The sequence below is a fragment of the Lactuca saligna genome, chromosome 2 (assembly GCF_052625555.1).
Source record: "Lactuca saligna cultivar CGN05327 chromosome 2, ASM5262555v1, whole genome shotgun sequence".
Lineage (NCBI taxonomy): Eukaryota > Viridiplantae > Streptophyta > Magnoliopsida > Asterales > Asteraceae > Lactuca > Lactuca saligna.
This window is the reverse complement of record NC_136418.1, coordinates 10084345-10090344: the sequence shown is the minus strand read 5'-3', so window position 1 is coordinate 10090344 and position 6000 is coordinate 10084345.

The following is a 6000-nucleotide window of genomic DNA, read 5'->3' as shown; positions in this document are numbered from 1 at the left end:
ATCATACCAGAATTGGGGTGATACACTTTGAAACCACAATTTAGGAACAACATAGATCCATATGATCAATAGGAAAGGTATAGAATTTAATACCAGAAAAGATGGCCAATAGAGTGTGTATTCTGGATCTAATTCCTCTTCCTTGAACACTCCAACTTTCTCCTTCTTCTTCTTACTCCAAAGATGCCTTCATAAGCAATAAACACACACACATACACTAAGAAATGGCTAAGGTTTGATGAGGAATGCTTTGAGGGTGATGGAGGCTGAAATGGGGGCTATAAGGACGTTTAAATAGGTTACAAACCCTAAGAATTAGGGTTTCCTTCTGATTGGTATACTCGTCGAGTCCATGCGTGGACTCGCCGAGTAGATCACTTAGAACCCGCACCCAACTCGACATCTACTCGACGAGTTAGGGCTACAACTCACCGAGTAGCTCTTCCTAAAAGAGCCTTTAATCAAAATAAATACGTACCAAGAACGGGGCATTACAATTCTCCCCCATTTCTCTTAGACTTCATCCTCGAAGTCTGTTGACTCCAGAAACAACTCTGGGTAGTGCTCCCTCATCTCCTCCTCCGTCTCCCATGTCCACTCGGAACCCTTCCGATGCTGCCACTGCACCTTTACTAACTGAACCACCTTTTTCCTCAATGTCTTCGTCTTCCGATCTATGATTGCTATGGGTTTCTCAATATAATTCAGGCTACTATCAACCTGAATTTCCTCCAAGGGTACAACTGCTGACTCATCCACCAAACACTTTCTCAACTGAGAGACATGGAAAGTGTTGTGGATCTGACTGAGCTCTGCCGGGAGATCCAACCGATAAGCAACCCGTCCCACCCAGGCCAAAACCCTAAATGGACCGATGAAACTGGGGCCCAACTTGCCCCTCTTCCGAAACCTGATAACACCCTTCTAGGGTGATACCTTCAGGAGGACTATATCGCCCGCCTGAAACTCCAAGTCCGAACGCCTCCTATTAGCATTACTCTTCTGCCGACTCTGCGCAGTCTGCAGTCTACTACGAACCTACTGGATTAGCTCTGTCATCTTGAGCACCACTTCGGTGCTCCCAGTGACCCGCTGACCGACCTCGCACCAGCAAATTGGGGTCCTGCACTTCCTCCGATAAAGCATCTCGAAAGGAGGCCGATCAATACTCTCATGGTAACTGTTGTTATACGAAAAATTCAGCTAACGGAAGATACGTATCCAACTGCCATCGAAATCTAGGACACACGCCCGAAGCATGTCCTCCAGGGTCTGAATCGTCCTCTCGCTCTGCCCGTCCGTCTGGGGGTGGAAAGTCGTGCTGAAATGGAGACAAGTACCCATCTCGTCATGAAACCGCTTGCAAAATATGGAGGTAAAACGGACATCTCGGTCTGACACCACTGAAACAGGAACCCCATGCCGTGCCACCACCTCTCGCACATAAATATCGGGTAGCTTCTCAGCTGATATGCTCTCCTGGATCAGTATAAAATGAGCACTCTTCGTCAACCGATCCACTATAACCCAAATCGCGTCCACACCCCGAGCGGTCCTGGGAAGCTTAGTGATGAAATCCATGGTGATATCCTCCCATTTCCACACAGGAATGTTTAATGGCTGCATCTTGCCATGAGGTCTCTGGTGCTCCGCCTTAACCTTCCTAAAGGCCAGCCATCTTTCCACATACCAGGCCACATCCCGTTTCATGTAGGGCCACCAATAATCGGGTCTAAGATCTCTGTACATCTTTGTTGCCCCTGGATGGATGGAGAATCGAGACTTATGAGCCTCGTCCATCAGAACTTGTCGTACTTCGCCCCAGTACGGTACTCAGACCCTCCCATGAAGGGTCAACAATCCTCGACTATCATAGTCAAAAGAAGCTACTTGGCCTACGATCCTCTCACACTTTTGCCTCTCCTCCTTAAGGCCCTCGGCCTGCACCTCTTCAATTTGCTCCAGCAATGGAGTAATCACTGTCATCCTCAAACAAATGTCTCTAATCGGTGCTGCTGCTGCCTTTCGGCTTAGGGTGTCGGCCACCACGTTGGCCTTCCCTGGGTGATAAAGGATCTCACAGTCGTAATCCTTCAGCACATCTAAACATCACCTTTGCCTCATGTTCAGATTCGGCTGGTCCATGAGGTACCTCAAACTCTTGTGATCCGTGTAAATAGTACAACAGACCCCATAGAGATAATGTATCCAAATCTTGAGGGTAAACACCATTGCCCCAGCTCCAAATCATATGTAGGATAGTTAGCCTCGTGAGGCTTCAACTGTCTTGAGGCGTAAGCTATCACACGGCCCTGCTGCATCAACACTGCTCCCATACTTGCGATCGAAGCATCACAGTAGGCTACAAAATCCTCCACTCCCTTTGGCAGGGTTAGAATCAGTGCCTCGCATAATTTCCGCCTGAGGGTCTCGAATGCTGCCTGCTGCTTAGGCCCCCAGCAAAACACCACCGAATTCTTGGTCAGTTGGGTGAGCGGTACTGCTATCTTGTAGAAATCCTGGATGAATCTCCTGTAGTATCCTGCCAAACCTAGGAAGCTCCGGATCTCGGATGGAGATTTCGGGACCTCCCACTGCATCACGGCCTCTATCTTGGCCGGATCTACCAAAATACCCTTCGGTTGACAAGATGCCCAAGGAATTGCACCTCGTGCAACCAGAAATCGCACTTAGAGAACTTTGAAAAAACACTCTCCCTCCTCAAAATCTCTAGCACCTCTCTCAGATGCTCTTCATGCTGCTCCTGAGTCTTGGAATACACCAAGATATCATCTATGAATACTATTACAGACCGATCCAACATCAACCTGCACACGCGGTTCATGAGATACATGAACGCTGCTGGAGCGTTGGAGAGCCCAAACAGCATCACCACGAACTCGTAATTACCATATCGGGTCCTGAAAGCAGTCTTCTGCACATCCTCGCCTCTGACTCTCATCTGATGATACCCGGAGCGTAAATCGATCTTGGAAAACCAAGACGCTCCCTGCAGCTGATCAAACAAATCATCTATCCTCGGAAGTGGGTAACGGTTCTTTACCGTTACCTTATTCAATTCCCGGTAATCTATACACATACGGTGCGACCCGTCCTTTTTCTTCACAAACAAAATCGGTGCACCCCAGGCCGAACTGCTCGGCCTGATGAAACCCTTGCCTAGCAGCTCTTGTAGCTGCGTAGATAACTCCTGCATCTCTGGGGGAGCCAATCGATACGGTGCTTTGGCTATCGGACCTGCACCAGGAATCAGGTCAATCTTAAACTCAACCTATCTCTCGGGAGGTATTCTAGGAAATTCCTCTGGAAATACTTTCGGGTAGTCTCGCACTACCGGCACATCATCAATCTTCATCCTGCCCTTGTCCCGAGCATCTATTACATAAGCAACATAACCGTCGCAACCCTGTTGGAAATAGCACCTCGCCCTGGCCGCTGAACATAAAACTGGCCCTCGTTGTGGTCTCTCACCCTGAATCACTAACTCTCCCCCACTGGGAGTGTGAACCCTCACCAACTGCAGCTCACTATCTATCACTTCCCCATTGGGGCTCAACCAATCCATGCCCACTATGACTTTATTCCCTCGTAAGGGAATAGGGACCAAGTCCACTGGAAACTGCTCATCGAACAACTGTAAAGAACATCCTCTGTGCACCTTTGCGACTCTAATGGTCCTGTCAGCTGCTATCTCAACCTCAAGTGGACAATCTAGCTCTCCAGGAGCTCTGTTGAACCTCTTGCTAAGCACAAGGGAGACAAATGATCGGGTAGCCCCCGAATCAAACAATAATATAGCTGAAATGCCGTTCATGGAGAACGACCCTATACAAAACATATAACCATAAGGAATAATCAATAATAAATATGGATATAAGGGAAAAATACATACCCATTACCACGTCAGGAGTCGCTCGCGCCTCCTCTGCTATCAGCTGAAAAGCCCTACTCTTTGCCACCGGCATCTCAGCTTGACCCTGACGGCCATCTGTAATCCTCAAAGTAGCAGGAGCAGGTGCTAACACCTTTCCTGCAGCAACTAAATTCGGACACTGGGACTTTTTATGTCCCTTCTGATTGCAATGGAAGCAAATTAGATATGATGCTGTAACAGCGGCAGTAGTGGCTGTACAATCTCTGCTCATATGTTCAGTCCAACCGCACTTGTAGCAGTCGACACTCCCTGCCTTGCACGCCCCATCGAGCAATCTCCCACCCTTGCCACACCGAGCGTGGCTCTGCTGACTCCTAGCTCTGTGATCTGAACCCTTGGGCTTCTTGCCCACATTCCCTGTACCTGGAGCCACCTCCAGCTTCCTCTTTCTCTCCATCTCAAGGTCAATCTCTCTCTCTCTCTCTCTCTCTCTCTCTCTATCGCCCTAGCAATCATGTCATCCAGCATTTTACAGCTAGACCGGCTCATGAACTGGCGGATATCACTCTGCAGCATCTCATGATAACGAGCCTTCTTCATTTCCTCATCAGCCGCGTACTGAGGAACAAGAAGAGCCCTCTCCTTGAACATGGCGGTAATCTCCGCCACTGTCTCTGTAGTCTGGGTAAGATCCTGAAACTCGCATGCTAACTGCTGCACCTTAATAACCGGTGCGAACTCGGCTCTGAATCTGTTAGTAAAGTCTGCCCAAGTCATGGCATCAAAGGCTGCATCATCCCCGATGGCATGACCAATCTCTTCCCACCAATCCCGTGCCCTGTCCTTCAGAAGGCAGGACGCCAATCTGACCTTGTCCCCCTCGGGATAACTGCTAGTGCGGAAGGCGTTGTCCACGTCCGCCAACCATCTGGTGCTCGCTATGGGGTCCCATGCCCCGTGGTAATCCGGAGCCCCGCATGCCCGGAACTCCCTGAAAGTGAGCGTGCGCGACTCCATCATGGCCGCCACCTCAGCACGGAAGGTGCTCAACCTCTCGTCCATCATCTCTAAGATACCCTCCTTGATCGAACTGAAGATCACAGGAGTCTGCTCAAGTATGGTGTGAGTAATCTCTGAAGTGAGAAACTCCCTAGTCTGCTCATCCAACTGCTCGGCCTCCGGGCCTGATCCTGATCCCCCTCCGACACCTGAACTGCCGACTACTGGTCTAGGGCGTAAAACGACCATTCTGAAACACAACATTATAAACGCCAGGAACCTTGATAATTCTCAATGAATCACTACTTTCACAAGTCCCCTGGTCTTATCTCAGCTTTCCTTGATTCGAGTACGGATCCTCTGCTTCCAGTAGTACGGGCCCATACTACCTTCCACATTTATCCGTACTTTCCTCAAGTACTGCCTTGACTCCACCAAGTCACTGTTACTGCTAATGATCTCTGTTACTCTCATCCTAGGCTTACCCTAGGGAATTCTCTGACTACACCCGATCCAGTCCTCATCTGTTGAAAGCCTCCTTGTGATGCCAATTAGCCATCACCTAAATACCATCACATGCGGCGAGGCTCAGATTATCCTTCAAGTAAAAGACTCATCCCTACAATGGTTAGACTCAGACAAGAGCTACGCAATAGGGCTAAGTATAGCACTATGAGATTATTCAACCCTGTTCACATGTGACGTGACGCATTCAACTAATGGCTAACTCCCATCACTTAGAGTCCCACAAAGCACAAAGCAAGCAACATTCAGACATAGGAGACTACTCAAGTAATTCTATCCTCATACTGGTGAATTGTACTAGCATACAATGTTAAGCTCCTACTATCAAGCATATCCTAAATATGCTATCATTCTGCTGTAAACTCAAAACTAGCATGCAATTATCATAAAGCTGAAACACATATAGCAGGCACATAAGGCATCCTCCTAGATCCTTAGTCCTATTCTAGCATGCTGTTCTACTGGAACTGAAATAGATAATCATAATATAACTTGTATGGTAATTTGGGAGTACTTACTTGAGCTCGGTTGATCGCATACACCACACCCCTTTCCTTTTATAAAACTCTTCTTCTTTCTAA